Genomic DNA, 26,591 nt, shown 5'->3' with positions numbered 1-26,591 from the left:
TTTGTGAGTATCCATGTACCATTATAAATTCACCCAAAGGGAATTTCTTTCTGACTTGCGTCAATTGTGGAACCCTATCCCTTTGGTTTTGGGGTCCCTCTCTCTTTTATTAGAGAGTGACTTTGTGGGGTAGCAACGGATTTAGCATATCCACCGGCACACCGAAGCCCATCTGGGGGCTATGAATTCGAGCTAAAAATTCGAGAGGTGCGCACAAAAAAAATCCTGTTAAATAAACAAGTTTGAGTGTTTAGATGTTGGTTGGCTCTAAAAAGAGCCGTTGTGTGTATTGAGTGTTTTTGTACCTACAAGTAAGTACCGATGCAGAGTCTAAAATTCAAGAGGAAGACTCTGTTTCCCTCATCTGTGAAACGTACACCGTCTCCTCTATAAATACCTTGCATGTTGTAACGCAAGTTGTTGTGGTATATAGAACCCATACCATAGTCTCTGAGTAAAGCATAAACAGACTTATTCACATGTTTCCTTGCTTTCTCAATCTGTGGACAATATTGGTTGGACCACATCCATTTATGCCTTTGGCATATATTAGAATATACAAAGGCAGTTTGTGGAAAAGGTGACATCAATTGCCCAAAGGTGTCCTTTAAAAGCATTTCCAGACCTACCCCAGTCAAAGTGCCTAGGTCATTGCCACCACAGTGCACAATTATGAAGTCAGGGTGTGGGAGATGCAAAAAGGATTTTACCAATGACATCAATTGGTGACATATCAATCCTCTCTTGCCAATCCACATAATATCCACATTCGGTAAGTCAAGGTTGAGAAAGCATCTATTAGCTCGAGAAAATATAGCTTTGTCCTACAATCCACACTCTAAGCATCTTGAAGGGAGATCTGGTTGTACTCAGATGGGCTCTGGAAATGAAATGGCAGTTTGAAAAGTAGGAGTTTAGAAAAAAATGTGGATGAGATTCAGTGCACTTGAAAAAGAATAAATGATTGGTGGTTTCTGTAAATTCAACATTGAAAACTAGGGTGCATGCTACTGTTTATTTTAAGGAGAAATGCTAATGGTTGAGAGAAAGTGATTGAAAGGAACATTGCATAGGATTTGCTGCTGTTTTGAAAAGTCAAACACCCTTGCTGGTTTGTTTTGCAGATGAACCTGTGTGTTCAGTTAGGTGTCTATGGAGTGTTACCATGGTAACAGGCAGAGAGAGCAGTGGGGAAGGTTGAATTTTATGTGAGATTGATAGTGTTTCAATGTAGAACCAATTAAAATGTTAGTTTGGTTTTGAATTTGTGTGGGAAGATATTTGATTGGTTATCTTCAAGATTAGAGTGTAAAAGGAGAGTGTAGCTATGCTATTTTGTGCTTGCTGTGACTGGTGCACTATTCAGAGATTCTGCTTAAGAAAATCTGCTGTGTGATTGACACTGTTCTAAAACTCCAAAAGCATTTTTAAAGGTGAGTTGTTAATTTGTAAGGGGATCTATGTTGTGCAGTTTAAGTTAAATTGAAAAATGTATTCTAATGTGGAAGCAGGAGTTTATTTGAACAGAGTCTAATTTTGAATTTGTCTGCTTTGGGAAAAATATTGTGAAAGGAGCATTTGGTATGTTGATGTGTTTGAGGAGATATTTTTTTTCAGTACAGTGCTGTTGTTAAAAATGATATAATAACCTTTACAACGTAACTTTTACATCGCAACATCCATTATATAGCATGCCATTACAACGCAACCATTACAACGCATGACACTACAACACATATCATTACATTGCATGTCATTATAACGCAGTTATTACAATGCATACCATTACAATGCATACCATTACCATCCAACACTTACCCTACTAATGGTAATGGTTGCATTGTAATGGCATGCTATGTAATGGATGTTGCATTGTAAAGGTTTTGTTGTAATGGTAGTGAGTTGTAAAAGTTGCGTTGTAAAGGTTGTTTCCCGTGCAGTGGTGTTCAGGCAGTGTAGGGGCTCAAGGTGGGACTAAGAATGAAGAAAGGAGAATTCACTGAAATAATTTCTACATGCTACTGATAAAGTTGGTATGCAATTTCTACAGCACACCCAGGATCTTTATTATACAGCATGGAGACTATTTGGGAATTCAGAGGCCTGGCACACATGCTGCTTTGGACTTTCTAGCAGTAACTGTCCTAAGGACTGACTCACTCCATGACTACATGTTTTGCCATATTTTAAAACACATCAACTAAGCAAATTATTCTGCCACATTTTTTTTAAACGTCGTATTCAGAGAACGGCTCCGTGGTATAACGATGTACTTCGGGCAGCAAAGGCAGATTGTAAACGTTCAGAAAGGCAGTGGCGGGTGACTTTCAGCAATCAGGCTAAACAGGTATATGTAGTAAGAAGACGGTTTTACCATGGATTAATTAGGAAGGCTAAGGCAGCTTACTAAGTCAATAGGATTAGGGAGGCGGAGAACTCTACGAAAGAATTGTTTTCTATCTATAAATCTCTTTCGGTTGGGAAGTCCTCTGCGGTACCAGTTGATTGCTCGGTGCACTCTTGCAATCGTATTGCGGACTTCTTCGCCGAAAAAGTAGAAAAATCTACTCTTCCTTCCCAAGCCAACCTATAACGGGGCCTGAGTTTAGGGAGAATTTGAGGGGAAGGGGGGAGCAATATATGCTGACTAATTTTTTCATCCCACCCCCTGAGGAGCTCATACAGATCTGTGGCTCAGTAAAATCAGGCTCCCCCAAGGATCCTACAACGCCTAAACGGCTATTTGGTAGCCTGGCGGCTTTGGAACCCTACATTAGACATGTTCTGGAAGTTTCCTTTAGGTCCAATACGGTACCAAGAGATTGGAAACAGGTGGTGGTTCTCCCCCTCCAAAAGAAGCCGAACATCAGCTTCGAGAAATTAGAGAACCATCGGCCTATCTCTTTGTTACCGTACATGGCTAAGGTGGCGGAGAAAACCGTGAACATCCAGCTGATGGATTTCGTGGAGGAGGCCAGCCTCCTACACGATTCCCAGTTTGGATTCCGGCCACGCCAATCTACCGAGTCGGCGCTACTCATGGCGGTTGAGACCATCCGCCAGGGAGTGGACGAGGGCCAGACCATGGCCCTGATCCTCCTGGACCTTAGCGCAGCATTCGACACTGTAATTCATACCACCTTGCTACAGTGTCTGAATGATGGTGGGATCTCAGGGGCTGCGCTAAAATGGATCCAGTCCTTTCTGATAGGTAGAGGCTTTCAGGTCAGACAGGGAGACTGCTACTCAAGGGAGATTAGTTTGGCTCAGGGCATACCGCAGGGCTCGTCCCTGAGCCCAACCTTATTCAATCTGTACGTCTCCCCGGTGGCAGCCATTGTCCAAAGCTATGGGTTGCACATAGTGTCTTATGCCGATGACACGCAGCTTGTCATCTCCCTTTCACGAGCGCCCAGTCTTGCTGCGGACAGCTTCAGAGCCTGCATGCAGGAGTTGGCTACCTGGATGTCTTCCAACTGCCTGAGGTTGAACGGCAGCACCACGGAGGTGCTCGTGGTGGGAGGGGGGGCGCGTCGGTGTGGTCATCGGCATGGTGGCCATCCTGCCTGGGGGAGACTCCTAGACCCTGCCAGGAAGCTAGAAACCTTGGGGTATGGCTGGATGCGGACCAAGCATTCGGACCTCAGATAGGCCGGGTGGTGGGGGTATGCTTCGGTGTCCTGAAAAGCCTTCGGAAAGTTCTCGATCTACTTCCCACGGCAGCTCGGAAGATGCTGGTACATGCCCTCGTAACATCACGATTAGATTAAGGCAACCTGCTCTATCTCGGGGCAACGGGCAAGGTCATCAGCCATCTTCAAGTGCTGCAAAATGCAGCGGCTCGTCTGGTCTTGAGGCTTCCGAAGAGATCGCCTTCAAAGACAGCCCTCCAAGCACTCCACTGGCTTCCAGTAAAAAGTAGGGTTGACTTTAAGGCTCTTTGCACATGCCACCGCATTTGTGCGGGAAGGCACCTGCACCGTTACAGGACCTGGTTACTCGGTATGAGCCTCCGCGCGCCCTGCGCTCTTCTGGCTCAGGGCTACTGAAGGTCCCCAAAGTGAAAAAAGCACGTATGGGGGTAGGTCCTTCAGGTACTTGGTTGCCAAGAGCTGGAATGGTCTGCCAAAGGAACTGCGCCTGGAGCTCTCTGAGCCCAGATTCAGGAAGAAACTTAAAACATATCTGTACACCCGGTAGGCTGGGTCCGCTGCCGGTTGGGGTGACTCTGCCACCACCACTCACCATAGCGCGGGGAAAAGCCGGTGCGCGTAATCAGACGCTTTATAAATTTCCCTTATTATTATTATTATTATGATTATTATTATTAAATGAACTCTGACTCACACTGTGATCTTAGACACATGACAGTATGCCTTGGAATACCGTATAATGACTACTACAGTGAAAGAGAGTCTTGCTGGGAGTGCTGTTTCAGATTTTAGGACAGTGCAGTGGGGTTGTATGATGTTACAACGCATACTTTTACAACACACACCTTTACAACGCATTTTTTACAACACAACATCCATTGCAACTCATTTCATTACAATGCATACCATTACAACGAATTTTTAAAAAGTACCTTTAGAACGCATTCTATTACAACGCATACTACCTTTACAACGCATACCATTACAACGCATAACATTACATTGCATGTATGGTAAGTATTGGATAGTGTAGAGGTAAAAATTACTATTCTAACTCCATGGGGTGCAACAGTAGGGTAAGTGTTGGATAGTGTAGGGGTAAAAATTAATATTCTAACTCCAGCGAGTACAACAGTAGGGTAAGTGTTGGAGGGTAATGGTATGCATTGTAATGGTATGCGTTGTAATGACTGCGTTATAATGACATGCATTGTAATGATATGTGTTGTACTGTCATGCGTTATAATGGTTGCGTTGTAATGGCATGCTATGTAATGGATGTTGCGTTGTAAAAGTTTAGTTGTAATGGTAGTGCGTTGTAAAAGTTGTGTTGTAAAGGTTGTTTCCCGTGCAGTGGTGTTCAGGCAGTATAGGGGCTGAAGTTGGGACTGAGAATGTAAAAATGAGAATTCACTGAAATAATTTCTACATGCTACTGAAAAAGTTGGTATGCAATTTCTACAGCACACCCAGGATCTTTATTACACAGCATGGAGACTATTTTGGAATTCAGAGGCCTGGCACACATGCTGCTTTGAACTTTCTAGCACTAAATGTCCTAAGGCCTGACACACTCCATGACTACATGTTTTGCCATATTTTAAAACACATCATCTAAGCAAATTTGTTTGCCACATTTTTCTGAAATTAACTCTAACTCACACTGTGATCTTAGACACATGACAGTATGCCTTGCAATTCCGTAAAATGATTACTACAGTGAAAGAGAGTTTTGCTGGGAGTGCTGTTTCAGATTTAGGGCAGTGCAGTGGGGTTGTATGACGTTACAACGCATACTTTTACAAAGCACACCTTTACAACGCATTTTTTACAACGCAACATCCATTACAACTCTGAAACAGCACTCCCAGCAAGACTCTCTTTCACTGTAGTAATCATTTTACGGTATTGCAAGTCATACTGTCATGTGTCTAAGATCACAGTGTGAGTCAGAATTCATTTCAGAAAAATGTGGCAGAATAATTTGCTTAGTTGATGTGTTTTTAAATTATGGGAATACATGTAGTCATGGAGTGAGTTAGTCCTTAGGACAGTTAGTGCTATTAAGTCCAAAGCAGCATGTGTGCCAGGCCTCTGAATTCCTAAATAGTCTCCATGCTGTGTAATACAAAATCCTGGGTGTGCTGTAGAAATTGCATACCAAATCTCTCTGTAGCATGTAGAAATCATTTCAGTGAATTTTCATTTGTACATTCTCAGTCCCATCTTGAGTCCCAATACTGCCTGAACACCACTACACGGGAAACAACCTTTACAACGCAACTTTTACAACGCACTACCATTACAACAAAACTTTTACAATGCAAGATCTATTACATAGCATGCCATTACAATGGAACCATTACAACGTATGACACTACAACTCATACCATTACAATGCATGTCATTACAATGCAGTCATTACAATGCATACCATTACAACACATACCATTACCATCCAACACTTACCCTACTGTTGCAACACCTGGAGTTAGAATATTAATTTTTACCCCTACACTATGCAACACTCACCCTACTGTTGCACCCCCTGGAGTTAGAATAGTAATTTTTACTCTTACACTATCCAATTCTTACCATACATGCAACGTAATGTTATGCATTGTAATGGTATGCGTTGTAAAGGTAGTATGCGTTGTAATAGAATGCGTTGTAAAGGTATTTTTTAAAAATTCATTGTAATGGTATGCGTTGTAATGAAATGAGTTGTAATGGATGTTGCGTCGTAAAAAATGCGTTGTAAAGATGTGCGTTGTAAAAGTATGCGTTGTAACGTCATACAACCCCACTGCACTGTCCTAAAATCTGAAACAGCACTCCCAGCAAGACTCTCTTTCACTGTAGTAATCATTTTACGGATTTGCAAGGCATACTGTCATGTGTCTAAGATCACAGTGTGAGTCAGAATTCATTTCAGAAAAATGTGGCAGAATAATTTGCTTAGTTGATGTCTTTAAAAATATGGGAATACGTGTACTCATGAAAATGATAAAACTAGTTTTGTATTATCTATAAATAAAAATAATAAAATGAAGTGTTTATATTTTTCTGCTAGGTACAGCAACATAATAAACTTTATTATGTATTAAAATCAGAAGAACCTTGAAGTCATTTTTGAAATTTCTAACACTCTGATAGAGGACTTAAATGTACCTTTTGTGGACAGCAGCAATGAAGAAGAACCTATTGGTGCAGAAGATATAACCTGTGATGTTTGGGATGAAAGTTTAGATAATGAATTAATTGAAACATTGGATCATATTGAGTTTAATGTGTCAAGTTCAGAAGTTGATGAAGATGTTACTGAAATTCCTGATAACATCACACTAGATGTTCTATTACAATATGAAATGTCACAAGAATAAATCTATGATTAAAAATTAAAAATGATTTGAGAGAGTCTTCTTGTACAATTGTAATCTTTGAGCTAGTAGCCAAGTCATTGTGGTATAAACTGAGTTTTACGGCATAGTTTTTATTTCCAGGTGTATATTGTTTGACTTTTAGCAAAGAATGTCTGTTTGTATGCACTGTGGTAACAAATGAGACTATTTGTGATCTTAGACATATGACAGTATGCCTTGCAATTTTGTAAAATGATTACTACAGTGAAAGAGAGTCTTGCTGGGAGTGCTGTTTCAGGGTTTAGGACAGTGCAGTGGTGTTCAGGCAGTGTAGAGGGTCAAGGTGAGACTGAGAATGTAGAAATGAGAATTCACTAAAATGATTACTACATGCTACAGAGACAGTTGCTATGCAATTTCAAAAGCACACCCAGGATTTTTATTACACAGCATGGAGACTATTTCGGTATTCAGAGGCCTGGCACTCATGCTGCTTTGGACTTTGTAGCACTAATTGTCCTAAGGCCTGACTCATTCCATGAATACATGTATTCCCATATGTTTAAACACATCAACTAAGTAAATTAATTTGCCACATTTTGCTGAAATGAATTCTGATTCACACTGTGATCTTAGACACATGATAGTATCCGTTGCAATTCAGTAAAATGATTACTACAGTGAAAAAGGGTTTTGCTGGGAGTGCTGTTTTCAGATTTTAGGACAGTACAGTAGTGTTGAAAGAGTTTCGCAGCTTTTGATAGGGATGGTGTTTCAGGGTATAGGACAGTGCAGTGCTGTTCAGGCAGTATAAGGGGTCAAGGTGGGACTGAGAATATAGAAATGAAAATACACTGAAATGATTACTACATGCTACAGAGAGAGTTGCTATGGCATTTCTACAGCACACACAGGATCTCTATTACACAACATGGAGACTATTTGGGAATTACGAGGCATGACATACATGCTGCATAGATTTTTATAGCACTACATGTCCCAAAGTCTGACTCACTGCATAAGTACATGTATTCCCATATTTTTAAACACATCAAGTAAGAAAATTATTCTGCCACAATTATCTGAAATGAATACTAACTCACAGTGTGACCTTAGACACATGACAGTATCCCTTAAAATTCAGTAAAATTATTACTACAGTGAAAGGGGTTCTTGGAGGTAGTGCTGTTTCAGGGTTTAGGGCAGTGCAGTGGTGTTTGAACATTATAGGGGCATTCGCTGAGGATGGTGATTCTGGATTTAAAGCTGTGCAGTAATGTTGAAAGAGTTTAGTAGGTTTTGCTAGGGATGGTGTATCAGGGTTTAAGACAGTGCAGTACAGTTCAGGCAGTGTAGGGGGTCAAGGTGGGACTGAGAATGTAGAAATGAAACTTTACTGAAATGATTAGTACATGCTACAGAGAGAGTTGCTATGGCATTTCTACAGTACACTCAGGATCTTTATTACATGTAGTGCTACAAAGTCCTATGCAGCATGTGTGTCAGGTTTCTTAATTCCCAAATATTCTCCATGCTGAAATACCATTGCAACTCTCTCTGTAGCATGCAGTAATCATTTCAGTGAATTGCAAGGGATATTTTGATTTCTCTGGAATCAGAATGTGAGTCAGTGTATTTTTGGGAATATTGTGATAGAATCACTTGCTCGATGCATGTGTTTGCAGATATGAGAGTACATGTACTCATGGAGTGAGTCAGGCTTTAGGACATACAGTGCTTTATACTCCTAGCCCTTACATGATACCATACACTGCCCAAGCACAACTGCATTATTCTAAACTCAGAATTATCAGTCCCACCTTGAACCTCTACAGTGCCTGAACACCACTGCACTGTCCTAAACCCTGAAATACCATCCCTAGCAAAACCTGCCAAACTCTTTCAACACTACTGCACTGCTGTAAACCCTGAAACATAATTTTCAGCAAATGCCTCTATAATGTTCAAACACCACTGCACTGTCCTAAACCCTGAAACAACACTCCCTGCATGATCTCCTACACTGCCCGAACTCTGCTGCTGTGCCTTAAAATTACTTATGGAGTGAACCAGACTTAACAACATACAGTGCTTCTAATTGCTATGTAGTATGCTAGTAGTGGTCTACTATTGTAAAACAAATAATTAAATATGTTTTTTTTCTTCACAACAGATTTTAATTATCTACAGAAAGAAAAAACAATATGCCATCTAAAAGTGAAAGAAGAAAAAGATATAAACAGGCTTACATTTCCAAGAAAAAAGTAGTACAAGATTTATCTAAAGAGCAATGTCTGGAAAAAACAAAGAAAGCTCCTGGTAAGTCAACAAAGGATTTTATAATGAAAATAACACAATTAAAAAAACTGTGGATGTTCAGGAAAAAAAATAAATAGCTGTAACTACAAAGAAAACCCAGAAAAACACGAAAAATGATGGAAAAATATGTGGGAAACATAGTCTTTATAGTAATAGACGAAAAAATCAGCTTGTTGAGAATCGAAAGCAAATGTTTCATACCAGAGTTGTTGGAAATTTATAAAAAAAATGTAAAGAATTGTAAAGGAAAAACAGATTTTTATAAGAATAAAAAACATATACAGACAATTGTGGACAAAGCTTTTGAATTAAAAAAAAATTGTTTGTTTTAGTAATCAGTAGGATTCGAACACTAGATAAGCCAATCAATGTTATGAAGCTCAAAAGTAAGTGGAAAGGACTAATTAATAGAACTAATTTTTTGTAATGTTTTTTCTGGAGAATGGAAACATAGTTCAAGTTGTGAGACGTTTTTTAATGAAGAGAGTTACTTTCAGAGTAATGATTTGTTGCATGCAGTTGACACCAGTGGTCGAGCTTATGAGGTTAGGAATGGTAGTCCGATTGAAAAAGAGAACATTGTCCCTAGAAATGCAGAAGAGGTGTTAGCTGATGAAGTTTTAGGGAGACGTCCTAAGGCTCCAGTGTACACTTGGAATTGTAGTAGTATTTGTAGTGTACGACAGGATTCAGTTGATTTGTTTTGCAATTTTTTACGTAAGTATACTAAGAAAAGTGTTAAACAGAAGATTAAGATGTTTCAAGAATTAGACCCCTGCAGAGTGAGGGAAAAACAGGTTTGCAAGGTCATTCTTTGGCTTGTCTTTCTAAAAAAGTATGTCAGAGTGTTTTTCACCATTTTAGGATGTTAGCAGTGCATCATACTGAAGTGAGGAAATTAGTGAGAAGGTTGTATTATGCAAAAAGTCCAGCACTAATATTAAAAAAGTTGAACAGTGCTCTTTTGCAGGGATCTGTGTTAGATGTGATCAACATTTGTAAAGAAATTTAGGTTAGTTACTTTGGTCCTGAAGAAGAAAGTGCAGAAACAGATACATTAATAGAAGGAAATGTGGAAGAAAATGTACAGAATTTTAGTACAGAAAAGTTTGAGCACGAAATTACAAGGTTTAAGGTCATTTCAGATGAAAAGCCAAACTTTTCTTGTATTTGTTGTCGACAAATTCATTATAGAAATCAGACCAGGTTAGTTGATCTATATTTAAAAAGTGAAAAGGAGAATAATAATGAGTGGAAGGAATTTGCAACTTATTTGTTGGTAGAGAATTGTTTTGATTTGGGTTCTGATCAACGTATTTGTAAATATTGTTATAATACATTAGATGAGAATAAGATGCCTGCTAGAGCTGTTCATAATAATCTTGAGTTGGTAAATATTACTTCTGAACTGATGGATTTAAATACTTATGAGTCTATTTTCATTCAATGTGTGCATCCATTTCAGGCTATTGTTCGCATGGAGCCTAAGACAGGGAAATTGCCTCCTTCAGGTTTACAGAGAGGATTAAAGAGAAGAGTTGTATATTTGCCTCTAAATTTAAAGAAAATATTGAAACAATTGGTGTAGAAAATGTGGAAGAGGAATATCTAGTTATTCTAGTTAATGGCGTTCCTATGAAGAGTAAGAAAATCTGGCAAGAATTAGTGGCTGTTAGGAAAGTGAAAAAGGCAATGTTGTATTTGGTAAAAAATAATCAATACTATAAAAATGTGTATGTAGGAAAAGAGGAAACAACTGTAGAAGAGGAGAGTGATTTGCCAACTGCACAAATTGAAAAAGTGGATGCGTCCAGAACTGAAGAAATTTATGAACATTATAGTGTGCACCCACTTCACTCTAAAGAAGTGATGGGAAATACTATTAAGTTATTTCAAATGAAAGAAGCGAAAGGAAGTCCCATTTGTGTATGGGAAGAAAGCTTGAAAGCTCGTTGCTTCCCTCAGTTATTTCCAACAGGCAAAGGTGGACGATATGATGAACGACCTGTGCAGATTCCTGCATCTGAATACCGGACTTCAAGATTATATGCAGAAGATCCAAGGTTTCGCCAATGTATTTCATATTTGTTTCATCTTCTGTTTGAGAGTGACTTGTCTGGACTTTCTTATGCAGTGAACCATATACTAAAAAGTGGAGTACATTTGCAAAATGTTTCGGCAAAGGACTTTATGGATAAAGTCCAACAGAAAGATACTGTTTTGGAATCTCAGCTAATTAATCTCATGGCATGTCAGCGTGGTACTAATGAGTATTGGTACCGTCGTCATAGGGAATTGAAATGTATGCTAAGAAACTTAGGAACTCCTACATGGTTCCTTACTCTAAGCTGTGCAGAGTATGCTTGGGAAGATTTACTTCAATATCTTCGAGAGGCAAATGCTAACATAGAAAATATAGAATACAAGACACCTGGAGAACTGTGCTCTTTGGATCCAGTTAATGTATGCAGGTATTTCAATCATAGATTTGAAGCTATGATGTCTTTTATCACAAACAAAAAAAATCCTCCTCTTGGAGAGGTTCTGGATTTTTTTGGGAGAAAGGAGTATCAAGCAAGAGGTGCGCCTCACATACATATGCTGCTATGGATCAAAGATGCCCCCAAATTTGGAACAGATTCAGATGACACAGTGATGTGTTTTATTGAACAATATTCTACATGTGCTGTACCCAAAAGTACAGTAGAAAAGAATTTAAGACATCAAGTCTTACGGTTTCAAACCCATCGTTGTGGAAAATACTGTCGTTGAAAGTACAAATCTAAGGATAAGTTCTACACAAAATGTTGATTTGCATTTCCACGTCCAGTATTATCAAAAGAAAGAGTGAACAATTTTATGTCATCTTTCCGACATACTGTCTTAAGAAAATCACCGAAAAATACCTACAACTTAAAAAGAAATGAAGAGTCAAAATACATAAATGACTATAAGCCAGGCATTTTGTCCATGTGGAATGCTAGCATGGATATTCAATATGTTGCAGACAACTCGATTGCTGTGGCTCGATATGTAACGTCTTACATTTTTAAATCTGAAAAGACGGAACTAAAGGAAATGTGGGAAGAAATTTCTCATGAAAAGAGCCTAAGTAAGAAATTGTACAGCTACAGTTTGAAGATGTTATCTCATCAAGAAATCGGAGCATATGAATGTTCAGATCGTTTATCATCTGCAAGTCTATACTCCAAATCCAGAACAATCATTTGGGTGAGTTTAGGTCTTGCAAGAACAAAAAAACGAGTTTTGAAATTCCTACAAGAAATTGAGTATTTAGCAGAGAGAGAATCAGACAGTACAGATATTTTGAAGACAAATATGTTGGATACATACTATCCAAATAGAAGTAATCATCTTGAGAACGTTTGTCTCTATGACGTACTGCAAAGCTATACTTTTAAGAGGAATATTACAGAAGATATCAATAAAGGAGTGTATGCTGTGATTGGATCTGAAGGATGTTTAGTGAAACAAAGAAAAGGACATTTGATTAATCACCGAAAACTAGGTTGCGAAACTGCTGACAAAACGGAATTTTACTATTTACTCTTTTGCAACTCTTTAAGCCATGGCAAATAGAACTGGAACTACTTGGAGATTTTGACAGTTATGAAGAATCATTCAACGCAACTAAAAATACTATAGAATGTCCTGCTTTTACTAATTATCTGAAAATGTTGAATGACGAAATACAGCAAGAAGCTACAATTGCAGCAGAGATTGCTAGAGACAGTTCTCAAGACAGTCAAAGTTCTCCTTCGTTGAGTCAGGATCCACTAGGAGAACCAATTATTCAAAATGAAGCAGCAACTGCCATGGATGAGGTGGAAACAGCAATGCAACAAGCTCAAGAGGATATAATAAACTTAGAAGAATTGGAAAAACAACTAAATGTTGAGCAAAAACAAATATACGATCAAGTGACAGAACAGATTGAGCATGGTTTATATCACGAGAAAAAAGAGTGCTCATGTACGTCATTTAAACCTGTCCGACTGTACGTGAGTGGAGAAGCAAGAACTGGAAAAACTCTTCTAATTAAAGCAATTGCAACTTATCTACAGAAAAGAACGGAGTCGTCACTCTCTTGTGTTGTTACTGCTCCAACTGGGTTGGCTGCACATAACATTAAAGGGATTACTTTACATTGTTTATTGATGCTGCCAGTAGAGCATGAAAATAAATTACAATAACACAAGCTATCTGGAGAAGCTTGTTGTGAAGTTTCTAGTGTCTTGAAAAAAATGAAACTTCTCATTATTGATGAGGTAAGCATGGTATCAAATTTAATGCTTGCCTTTGTGCATTTAAGAATGCAACAAATCCTTAAAACAGAGTATGATGTGTTATTTGGAGGCAAACACGTCATAGTTTTTGGAGATCTACTAAAACTAACTCCAGTGAAAGGACAGCCAGTATTTAAAACAGTTACACATGAAGACACCAGAAAGTGCCTGGGAAGCATTGGAAATGTTAATATTTGGTCATATTTCGAATATTCAGAACTCATTACAAATATGCGACAGGCAAAGGACGCTGATTATAAAAGTATTCTTGAAGATATAAGAATTGGAAAAGTGAGTGAACACGGCAAAGAAGCGTTACTGGCACGATTACTTACAAATTTGTTTCCATACGAAAATATTCTCCCAGAGAATATGTATAGAAAAATTTCAGAAAAGAAATCAGTGATATGCTTGATGCCAACTCTGCAAGAAAGTTCAATATTCAATGAAAAAATGCTAAAGTTAGAAAATCAAGAAATTATAAAACTGGAAGCTATTGATAGAATAGAGCATGAAGGAGCTATTATTATTTTGCCAGAACAGTTGAAGTCAAAATTGCATTCTTTAGAAAAATCAATATCTAAAACTGCTGGTTTAGAAAAGAATCTATATGCATGTATAAATTGTCCGATAATTTTACGACGTAATTTACATGTGGAAAGAGGTTTAATAAATGGAGCAATGGGTAATGTTGTGGATTTTATGAATTACCCAAATAGAGATGACATTGAATTTTTGAAAATCAAATTTGATGAAATTGAAGAAGTACAACAATTGAGTCGTTGTTCAGCTCGATTTATGCTTGTAAAAGATTTATATGTCTGCCGAAAACAGTTTCCTGTTTGTTTGGAATATGCGGTAACTATTCATAAATCTCAAGGTTTAATTGTAGATAGTGCTTTGGTGAATATTGGAAGTACTAGGTTTAAAGAGGGTATGGCATATGTTGCTTTATCTCGAGTCAGAACTTTATCTGGATAATACCTGATTGATTTTGATGACACAAGGATTAGTGCAGATGTAAATTGTGTAAGAGAGTATAATAGGTTAAGAGAACATGCTCCCAATTTACCTCAATATCCAGTATTTGAAAAGCGTGTGGTAAGTCGAAAAAGAAGATATGAGGAAAATTGTAGCGAAGTTGCAGAGAAAATAAAAAAACCTAGATGAACCAGTGATAGTAAGCAAAAAGAAAAAGGATTCTATTGAAGAGGTTGTTGGTTTTCAGTTTGAAAACAGTTCTGGTGTCAACTGCTGTGAAAACTTTACTACAACAAATTGTTGAAAATCGGGACAAAAGATTTTGTTGTTTGTTGAATTCTGTGTTTGAGAAATGTAGTAGTGATAAAACTAAAATAGAAAGTGTTTCTGATTTTCGAAATGTTTTAGACATATGTTCTGGTTTAAATCAATTTTCACAGAATATTCAGCAAGATTGTCAGGAATTTCTAATGTATATGTTGTTGTCTTGCAAGATAAAGGTATAGAAATTGAAAAATCTTTTTGGCCTTTCTTATAAATGGCATCATGACTGTGACAATTGTTCATTTTCAAGTAGTACTGAAATAGACACTGAAAGATTTATATATTTGACTTTACCAGACTGCAAATCAGTGTCTTTTAATATTCTAGTTAGAAAAGCAAATCAAAACATGGTCTGTACCCAATGTAACTCTCAAATGTTATCAACATTATTTATACAAAGATATGGACAGTATGTAATTTTAATGCTGCAACGATGCAGACCTGATGGAAGAAAACTGACAACTTTAATAAAAAATGTTGTGGCTTCTCAACTATCAATATCAGGAAAAACTTTTGTAACTGTAGCAATTATTTTCCATGATGGTTCTTCTACAACATCAGGACATTACACAGCTTATTTAAAATGTACGAAAGCCTGGACTCATTGTAATGATACTCAATTGATTTTGAAACAACGTTTGCCTTATGACTTACCAAATTCTTACTTAGTGTTTTTACAACCCACATTTTAGGGAAAATAATTGGCCTGGGAAAATTACTGCTGTTAAGAAAGGGTAGTACGGGGTTGAAAAGTACTTTGAGAGTGAGGGTAATGAGGTTAAAAAAATTCTTGTAGTTGACGTAGAGGTAGTGTAAGTGTATCAGATAGTGGGTGATGTGGCTATCCCAGGAGATGTTGATCATCAGTGAGGCAGAGGTGTTTTAGATTTGTTGTAGTTGTTGGAGATGTTGCTGACATTTTTCATTCCCTTGAGGAGGTTTCTTTTAATGGTATACAGCTCCTTGGTAAGATAAAGGATGAGCAGAGTGTGATCGGCATTCCAGATGATGTTGAGGTTCTCATAGCATGCTAGTTGTTTAAAGTTCTATGTACATGATAAATAGCATCGGGTGGAGGTATAACCATTGTTAGATGGTCCAAAAGATGTTGGTGCTTTTGATTCAGAAGGTTGGGAAACGGACGCTTAAGAGTACTATTAAGTAACTTCCAAACTAAGGATTTCACACATACTATTTGGCCATGAGGAATGATATGTGAAACAAAAAATGACTATTTCGGGTAAATGTTGTTAGCATATGTTTGTACATTACTTTATTTAGAGTGTATAAGAAAGAAGTAATAATGTTTTGTTACTTTGTGATTGTTGGTAATATCCCTTACTTACGTAAAAAATTGCTGTTCGAAAAAGACATTTAAGATATGTTTTTTTCTAATTGTTACATTCTTAATGAAAATGTTGAATGGTTTTTTTAAAGACAATCTTATTGATTGTCTTTTTTTTTGCCCGCTGTTATATGATGAGTACTATTGAACTCACTGTTTTTGGTGAAATTCAATTTATTCTGAGAACAGCAAAATAAAATACAAAACATATTGTATATATTATTTTGTATTGTGAAATATATATTAAAACTCAATTTTTTCTTCTCTTCCACAGATACTATATTTATTATGAGAAACAAAAAATACTTTCTCATCACTCTCTTACATCTCTTAACCTTTTTCACTTTCTTCACTTTGTCTCTTACTCCACTTCCCTTGCTCATGTTACTCTCCTTCCCTCAATCTCTTTACTCCCCTTAATTCACCTTTACACTCCTTCTCTCACCATCAGTACCCTTTCCCTTACCCTCATTTACCTTCTCCTGCTCCCTCCTTCCTCTCTGTGACCCCCACTTCTCTTTTCTTTCTTCCTCCATCACTACCCTTCTTTTGCCTCACTCTTTTCTCTCGCCCCCCTCACTCTCTTTCCTTCACACCATCCCTCACTCACTTTCATTCACTCCACTTCTCTCACTCCCTTACTCCCTTTCGCTCACTCCCCTTCCTTTATTCCTTCCCTCACTCTCCTTTCCTCCATCCGTCTCTAAGTCTCTTCCTCTGTCTCAGTCACTATAACTGACTTACTCCCTCACAGTCCCTCACTCTACCTCTGTTTGTCTCTCTCACTGTCTCCCTCTCTATCCACCAGTCTTCATTTCGTTTCCTTTCTCTTTCTATAAATCCTTCTCTCTCACGTACTCCTTTTTCCTTTCTATTAATATGCTTCTTTTTCCAACACTCCCCTTCCTTCATCCTTATATCCCTTCCCTCACTGTCACTGCCCTTCACTCAATCTCAGTCCTCTTCCCCCACTTCATGTTCTCCTCTCTCTGCATCACTCCCATTCCCTTTCTCCTGCTCCCATTCCCTCACTCCCCCTCACTCTCTTTCGCTCACTCCATCCGTCAATACCCTTCCCTTATTCCCCTTTTCTCATTCCCTTTTGGTAACTCTCATTCCTTTAGTCTCTCACTCCCCTTCACTCCAATTCTCTCTCCCTCTCTCCCTCTGTCTCACTCAGTCTAACCACTTCACTCCCTATCAGTTACTGCTCTCCCTCTCTTTCTCTCTCACTCTCACTCTCTCCCTCTCTTTCTCTTCCTCACCCTTCCTTTCTTTCCCTTTCTGTTTCCTTCACTCCTACTTCCTTTTGTATTATGAAATATATATTATAACTCAATTTTTTCTTGTCTTCCACAGATACTATATTTATAAAAAAATGTACTATTAACTTGTCATTATTTATAAGGTAAGTATAACAAACAAAAATACTTTTTCATCACTTTCTTACTTCTCCTTCTCTCTTTCCCATTCTTTAATCTCTCTCTTACTACCCTTCATTTACTCATCTTACTCACCTTAACTCATTCTCATTACTCCACTTCATTCACCTTTACAGTCCTTCTCTCACTATCAGTACTCTTTCTTCACCCTCACTCACGTTATCCAAATACCTCTTTCCCTCTCTGTCCCTCACTTCTCTTTCCTATCTTCCTCCATGACTACCTTTGTCTTGCTCTATCCCTCAGTCTCTTCTCACTCCCCCCTTACTCACTTTCCTTCACATTATCCCTCACTCACCTTCACTCACGCCACTTCTCTCACTCCCTCACTCCCTTTTGCTCACTCCCCTTCCTTTATTCTCTCCCTCACTCCCCTTTCCTCCATCCGCCTCTAAGTCTCTTCCTCTGTCTCAGTCACTATAACTGATTTACTCCTTCACACTTACTCACTCTCCCGCTGTTTGTCTCTTTCACTGTCTCCTTCTCTCTCCACCACTCTTCCTTTTCTTTCCTCTCTTTCCATAAATCCTTCTCTCTCACTTACTTCATTTTCCTTTCTCTTAATATGCTTCTTTTTTCATCACTCCCCTTCCCTCACCCTTATATCCCTTCTCTCACTGTCTCTGCCCTTCACTCAGTGTGAGTCCTCTTCCCCCACTTCATGTTCTCTTCTCTGTGCATCAGTCCCATTCCCTTTCTCCTGCTCTCATTCCCTCACTCCCCCTAGCTCTCTTTCACTCACTCCATCCCTCAATACCTTTCACTTATTCCCCTTTCCTCATTCCCTTTTGCTAACTCCCATTCCTTTAGTCCCTCACTCGCCTTCACTCCATTTCTCTCTCCCTCTCTCCCTCTGTCTCACTCAGTCTGACCGCTTCACTCCCTGTCAGTCACTCGTTCTCCCTCTCTTTCTCTCTGACTCTCTCCCTCTCTCTCTCTCTCACTCACCCTTCCTCTCTTTCCCTTTCTGTTTCCTTCACTCCTACTTTATCTCTCAGTCTATTCCACTCTTTCAATCTCCTTCCTTTTCTGTCATTTCCTTTTCGTCACCCTCAAACCCTTTCTCTCGCTGTTACTGCCTTTCACTCTTCCTCAGTATTTTTCCCTCACTCCCCTTCCCTCACTCCCTTTCCTTCACTCCTCTTTCGTCACTCCCTCACTCTGTCTCAGTTACTCCTCTTCGTTCACTTCCTCCCTCTCTTTTTTTTCCCCTCTATGTATGTCTCCCATTCTCGCTCTGTTTCATTTACTCTAACTGCCTCACTCCCTCTCAGTCCCTTGCTCTCCCTCTCTGTCACTCTTTCCCTCTCTCTCCCTTACCCTTAATATTCTTTCCTCTGTCTTTCTACCATTCCTCCACTCTCCCTCACTCACTTTCCTTCTCTCTTAATTTTATTTCTTCTCCCTCATTCTCCTTCACTCACCCTCATACCCCTTCCTAGCTGTCACTGCCCTTCACGCACCGTCACTCCCCTTCCACCACTACACTTCCTCCTGTCTGTATCTCACACCCCTTCTCTTTTCGGTCTCTTTCCCTCACTCTCCTTCCCTGATTGAAATCCTGACTCCCCTTCTCTCACTCCGCTTTCCTAACTCCCTCCATCCCCTCACTTCACTTCTCTCTCCCTCACTCCCCATCTCTCACTTTCCCTTACCCCCCTTTTCTCATCCTTATACCCCTTCTCTCACCATCACTCCAGTTCTGTTACTTTCACTCCCTTTACCCTGCTCTACTTCTCCCTCTCCGTCTCTTACTCCCCTTCCCTGTCTCCGTGTCCTGCTCCCCTTTTCTCACTCCCCTTCCCTCACTCTCCTTTCCTTACTGCCTTTCCCTTACTCTTTCATTCCCCTTACCTGTATCCCCTACCCTTAGTGTTCTTGTTTCAGTCACTCTTTGACTCCCCTTTCCTCACTCATCATACTCCCCTTTCCTCACTAATTCTCTCAGTCCCTTCCTCCCCTCCACTCAGTCATTTCAGTCATTCATTTATACACTACAAATTCATTCAAAAAAAGAATGACAGAGTATATAAGAAATACAGCTCTTCTTGGAGAAGTGAAGTTAGTTCTGAAAATAACTGTTTTAAAAAAAAAAAATCTTTTTTGAACAGTTTTATATTTTTTTGTAAGAAAAAAATAAACAGGAAACGAAAAACTGCTCAACAGGAACAAACAAAATAAAAAAATAAAAATTATCTGCAGGAGCATTGGTGCTGCCTAATCTTCCTTTCGATAAAGTTCACACTCTGCTCTCCATAGCAGAGGATCTCGTAGCAGAAGTTGCATTTCATATGTACATTAGCCAAAAGTGGCTGGACATCTAAACTTGATGTCGATGGAGATGCTGCTGATGATGAGGTGCTGGGGACAGCAGCTGGAACTTCGGCAGCAAGGGCTCTTGTAGAAGCACGTGCAAAGTTATGAGGATGCACATTCTTTACATGCCGCATCAAGGTGTGGATGCTGAAGGAATATTTTTTTTTGGGGTCTACCCTCGAAAGCACACTTCCACGGATAGTGCAGGTTACCTTCAGTGCATTCACTTTCTTCTGCTCCTCTGGAAAGGTGAAGAATTTCCAGATGAAGGACTCCTTCATCTTCTTAGTACATGGCTGTTCTTCCACCAAGTCCACATCTGAGTCAGAAGAATCCTGTGGCTGCTGTTCTGCCATTTTTCAAGGTGAAAACCAGGACAAAACTTCAAAGATCCTTCTCTCAGGAAAGTCAAAGAGATAGTGAGGGAAAAGGGTGGGGTTTTTTAAGATTCTGGAAAAGAAACTACTATAAATCAATCAAAAGTGTTGTTTTCAAGTCACATGACTTTACGTGCGCGCAACGTGCGACACGTATGCGCGCACGCTGCGCGACTGTCGCATATGAATGACGTTTTACCAGATTTTCGTAAATACTTTTAAAAACGTAAAAAGGAGGTAGGGAAGAGACTCCCTGACTGCCTAGGCCTTCTCATGGGGTCCCTAAAGGACCGCGAAGGGCAAAAAAAAAATGTGTGTTTTTTTTAAAACAATCGCGAGGTGCGCACACGTTGCACGCACCCTCGAGGCTGAAGTGAGTCAAAAATAACAGTGGAGAACGTGAAAAGGGGGCAGGGTGAAGACTCCCTGACCCTCTAGGCCTTCTCAGGGGGTCTCTAAAGGACCCCGAAGGGATTTTTTTTTTTTTTAAACCGCAAGGTGCTTGCATGTTGCATGCACCCTCGAGCAGAAGTGAGTCAAAAACAATAGTGGAAAACGTGAAAAGGGGGCAGGATAGAGACTCCCTGACCCCCTAGGCCTTCTCAGGGGGTCTCGGAAGGACCCCGAAGGGCAAAAAAAAAATTTACAAATAAAAATTAAAAATCGCGAGGTAGGCGCACGTTGCGCGCACGTTGGAAAAAAAATAAATCAATAAAATAATTGACAAATTTGACTGTTTGTATTTTGATTGAAGATGTAGACTGTACTGTTCAACTTTATCCAAATCATAAAAACTAGCTGTGCCGTTGCATATTACAGGATACAGTCAATGTATTACAATATACAAAGGCAATTTATGGCACAATAAATATATAAAAAATATAAAAATTGATACGGAAATTAGCATTTTAAAAACCTTGGAAATTCACTGAAAAAACCATAGGTGAGCTGGATGCTTGTAGAAATGTTTACAACCCTACTTCATTGGCCAAGCAGGAGAAACTGCTGGAACTTAAAGGGCAACTGGCTTCTGTTTTAAACCAGCGCATCCTCCAGAAATGGGAAGCGAGTAAATGACCCTACTTCGAGTTTGGTGAAGGGGCAGGCAAACTGTTGGCCTGGAAGTCTAGAACCAATCAGACACGTAATAACCTTGATTCTATTACAACTAGTGCAGGGACCGCGTCTTCTGATGTATAAATCAGATTGGCCTTTAAAGTATTCTTTCAGAATATATACCAGGAGGACAGGAACAACTCCCCTGATAGCATAGGTGAGTGGCTGAACGGTATTTCATTACCATCGCTATCGCTAGAACAAAGTGCTTCTCTAGATAAGGTGATTACAGAAGAAGAGGTGGTGATGGTGATACAAGGTAGCAAGGGGAATAAGGCTGCGGGTCCTGATGGCTTGCCAGCCGAGATCTACAAGCACCTTGTGGGTGAAATAGCTCCCTTCCTTGCAGTACTATTCAATCAAATATTGCAGGAAGGAGCACTTCCCCCAACTTCCTGGAGCAACGCCTCTATCACACTTATTCTGAAACCAGGCAAGGTTGCTACTGATTGCGGCTCATACCGCCCCATATCAATCCTCAACGCTGATAACAAAATATTTGCGTCGCTCATGGCTAAGAGGTTGGGCCAGGTTGCTCCTGAAGTTTTACACACCAATCAGAAGGGCTTTGTGAAGGGTCGCCAGCTCTTCGAATTGACGTACGATCTTATAGGAGCAATAGACATGGCGACCATGTCCTCAATGCCACTGGCCATCCTTACGCTGGATGCCACCAAGGCCTTCGACAGAGTCAATTGGTTGTACCTGTTGGGGGCCTTGGCTAAATTCGGGGTGGGTGAGGCCTTTCGCAGAGCGGTGGAACTCCTATACCATAGGCCATCCGCATCTGTCCTGGTTAATGGAGGTCTGTCCGAATCATTTGATATTACAAGGGGAACACGGCAGGGCTGCCCTCTATCCCCCGCTGCTCTTTGATCTCTATATAGAGCCGTTTTCTCAAAAAATATGAGAGGACAATACCATCAAGCCTTTTATATATAGAGAGTGGGAAAAGAGGGTGTCCCTGTATGCTGATGACGTCATGATTATGACGTCAGAGATTAGTACCGCGTTCCCTGCAGTTATTAATTTAGCTCTTGAATTTAGGGAAAATCTCAGGGTATGAGGTAAACGCCTCAAAAACTGAAATAATGGTTTGGAATAGCGATGAAACAGGATTTAACGAGCAACTAAGCACAAATCTGAGATATCTTGGATTAAGAATTGTTAAAGATATCAATATGATTGCTTCCACCAATTTTGCTATAGTTGCTAAAGAGTGTCGGAAGTTAATGGGGTCCCGGGGACATCTCCCTCTGACTGCTCTGGGTCGTGCAAATCTGGTGAAAATGTCCATTCTACCTAAGTTGTCCTTTTTGTTTAATACCATTCCACTTTTTTTTGACACATCTATGATGGCGAAGCTACAGGGGGATATCTCTTCATTTATTTGGAACAATAAAAACGTAAGGATTGCCTGGAAGAAAATAAGGTGTCGTAGGGAGAAAGGTGGTCTGGCAGCTCCTGACCTTCAGATATATGCGTGGGCATTTCAACTGTCACACGCACGAATGTTGCTAAAAATGCCAACAGATCAGGGTATAGGGACGATGTTCTCGGCCTTATTGAAGAGTGAAGGAGTTGGGCAGTCGGGTTTTCTTTTTAAGTTTGGCGACCCCAATTTTTTTAAAAAGGTTAAATTGAAGGTGCTGCAGGGCCTAGCAAGAACTTGGTCTAATCTCAGATCTTCTATAAAACTGGGGTACCATTCTAATAGATCTCCTATATGGGATCTCCCCGTTGCTCCAGGTTGGGTGAGTGATATACTAGCAATACCACTTAAAGATGCCGGAATATCAACATGGGGTGATCTGTTTGTGGAAGGGACTCCATGGGAATATTTAGTGAGCAAAGTGGGCCCTAATCTCTCAAGACTTAAATATCTGCAGATATCAAGTTGGGCTCAAGCCTTTTCCGCTAAAACCCCCCGTCGTAACATCATGCCTCTAGGGGGAGGCAATCAATTGGAATCTCTCCTGCTGGATAAACCATCTGTATTGAAAGAAGTTTCTTTAGGGTACAATTTAATCCTCGAAGAGATTGATGGGGAATTTTATCTCCCCGAACTACTGTGGGGTTCCTTGATGCCTAGCCTTAACTTGAACAATCTGTGGCTAACGTCTTGTAATGTTCTATGGGATCTAGTTAAACCAGCATGGCTCTGTAGGAACCACTTTTTCACCCTACATAGGGCCTACCACTCTCCTCAGAGGTTGTCAAATTCTCCACAGGTGCCCCGGTGGCCTGTGCCCGGTGTGGGCTAGCCGCTGCCTCTGACGCACATATGTTTTTTGATTGCCCCCACTTGACGTCTTTTTGGGATTCAATTAGCAATAAACTTACATCTTCCCTGAGCTTTACAGTGGTTATGGACCTTCGCCTCGTAATCTTCGGTGTAGCAGATCAGAGTCGGAGCCCAGCCAAGAACCTTTTGTTCTATTCCATCTTGGTGGCGCTCAGAGAAATTTGTAAGCGATGGAAGGAGGCTTCTCCTCCTTCTTTACATGACTGGCTTCCATCAATCCTCCAAATATCGAAACTAGATCTCGCCAGGGCTGGGAAGCCAGATAAAAGAGCTTTCTGGCATATACTTGACTGGTCCCACTAGTCGTACTGTTTTTTTTTTCTTTTTCCCCAGGTCCGATGATTATGTAGCCAAGGTACATTCTCCCTGCTAAGCCACTTTGCCTCTTTTTTGGCACACTGGTGGATATAAGCTATGGTGGTAACTGGCTTATGGGTAACATCTGCCAACCGAGCAACAAGATGTCAAGATCGGTATGGTGTTTGACGTAGCTGTTGGGTTATGGTAGTCCCACTCATCTCTTTACCCTCACCAGTCTTTGACTGAGGCAGCACGCCAGTACCACTTACTGCCTTTCTTCCTTGTTCAGTAGTTCGGCAGATTATAACCATGGTGGAGATGAGGACAAAAAAAAAAAACATAGGTTTCGCCCAAGTCATAGTTAAGAATTAACATTTAAAAAACCATTGAAATTCACTGAAAAAAACCACAGGTTTAACACACGTTATAGTTAGGAATTAGCTTTGAAAAAACCTTTGAATTTCACTGAAAAAACATAGGTTTGACACACATTATAGTTAGGAATTAGCTTTGAAAAAACCTTTGAAATTCACTGAAAAAAACCATAGGTTTCACACATGTTATAGTTAGGAATTAGCATTTAAAAAAACCTTGGAAATTCACTGAAAAAACCATAGGTTTCACACATGTTATAGTTAGATGGACATTTCACTCATACAAAACCCTTGAAATTCCCCCGTTAGAGTTAGTTCAGCTAACTATAACTCCCGCGACCGCAATGCACTGCTGATGACGTCACATATTGCATCACTCATGACATGGTCAGTGACATCACTCATGACATCACTGATGACATCTCAAATGACATCACTATATATATATATATATCCTACTGGTGGCCGCCAGTAGGTAGTTATAGTTACAGCCTAGTTTCCATAGGAAAAGCATTTTTTGATTTGCTAATAACTTTGGCGTTGTTTGACGAATCTTTGCGAAATTCTCTCAAACAAAGGTCCATCCAGGTCAGCTCATATCCTGAAAGTTAGGGAGTGATTCGTCAGGGGGGCTGCGAAAAAAGGGAGGTCCCAAAACATGTCATACCCATTTTATTTTCCATAGGAAATTTTGAAACGAGCTACAGCCCGGACTGCTGAAACTGAATTACCCCAAATTTGGCAGAAAGGTAGAGCTTGGTTCAGGAAGCAACCTTTTTTTAAATGGTGCAAATCCGTTCTGTAGTTTTTGAGAAATTCAAAACATAGAAGTCAAAAAATCTATTTACTATAGGAAACTTTGAGCAAGGCTACAGCTGAAACTACTGAACAGAATTACCCCAAATTTGGCACAAAGGTAGTGCATAGTTCAGAAAGCAACTTTTGTATTAAATGATGTAAATCCGTTCAGTAGTTGCTGAGAAATTAGAAAAATAAAAGTTTCGATATCTGGGTGGAGCCTAAGTCCTGTGCACATTCTTCACAGTGATTGGCTGCCAACACTCCAAACCTGGAAGTGTTGGCAGCCTTCTTGTGACTTGGTAGAAGCGAGTCACCAGAAAACTGAGAAACAAAGATATAAAACAAGTGAAGGGGGCAGGGTAGAAACACCCTGACCCCCTAGGCCTGCTTAGGGGGTCCCAGAAGGACCCCCAGGGGCCAAATAAAGCATTTAAAAAATAATCAGCGCAATTTATGCTGGGGTTGCAGGTTCTCACGTTTTATTTCAATGAGGCCCCTGGGTGGACTAGGTCCCATGGGTATTTCTTAAAAAAATAAAAGTGAGGGTCGCTGGTTAGAGCGACTTTGGTCTGATATCTGGCAGGCCCTGAGGAAGGTGGTACCTAATTGCACTTCAAGCCACCGAAACATGTCTACCAATGCTATTCAGATCCTGCTATATGCAGTAGCCTTAAATGGTTGTGCAGACCAAAAACATGTATTTTCTCCTACTTTCCAGATTATGTAGTTAGGAATGTGGTACGAATGTAGTTGAAGGGGTGTGTATGAATGAAAGTGTGTTAAAGGTTGTTTACTGTCTCTTTACCTGGGGATATTCGATGTTGCCATATGACAATGTCATAACATGTATACGTTTATTAGAGTAATTTTATGTGTAAAGTTGATAAAAGAAATGATAAAAACAATTTTGATAAAAAAACAAAATAAATAAACAATGATAAGACTCATACATATGTGTATGTTCTTGCACTTTGCTGTTGTTTAAACTTTATGCTCAGCCTATGCTGAATTCATGTTGAATCAGAAAAAAGAAATATAGGTCCTGAGGAAGGGTCCCTGCAGTCCCGGGGCTTTACTTATGTTGGGAAGGGGGTTCAGTAGGTTCTGTAAATTATATTGGGAAAAGAACAATGTGCCTTATTGTGGCCTTCCTTTAATATAATGCGAAATAATGTTTACTTATTAAGCAGTGTTCACTGTTATCACGGATATAGTCACTTTGTTACAGGAAATGTATTAATATGTGTCAGGGAGTGTTCTCTATACCGG

At 39.8% G+C, this 26,591-nt stretch overlaps 1 protein-coding gene across 3 annotated transcripts in view; it reads left to right on the top strand.

Annotated features, from left to right (window-relative positions):
* The window catches only part of LOC144770348 (sulfotransferase 2B1-like), a 302,234-nt gene that overhangs the window by 144,354 nt on the left and 131,289 nt on the right, over nucleotides 1-26,591 (top strand). The window lies entirely within an intron of this gene.

Source organism: Lissotriton helveticus, chromosome 7, assembly GCF_964261635.1.
Source record: "Lissotriton helveticus chromosome 7, aLisHel1.1, whole genome shotgun sequence".
NCBI lineage: Eukaryota > Metazoa > Chordata > Amphibia > Caudata > Salamandridae > Lissotriton > Lissotriton helveticus.
This window is presented reverse-complemented; position numbering and strand designations above follow the sequence as displayed.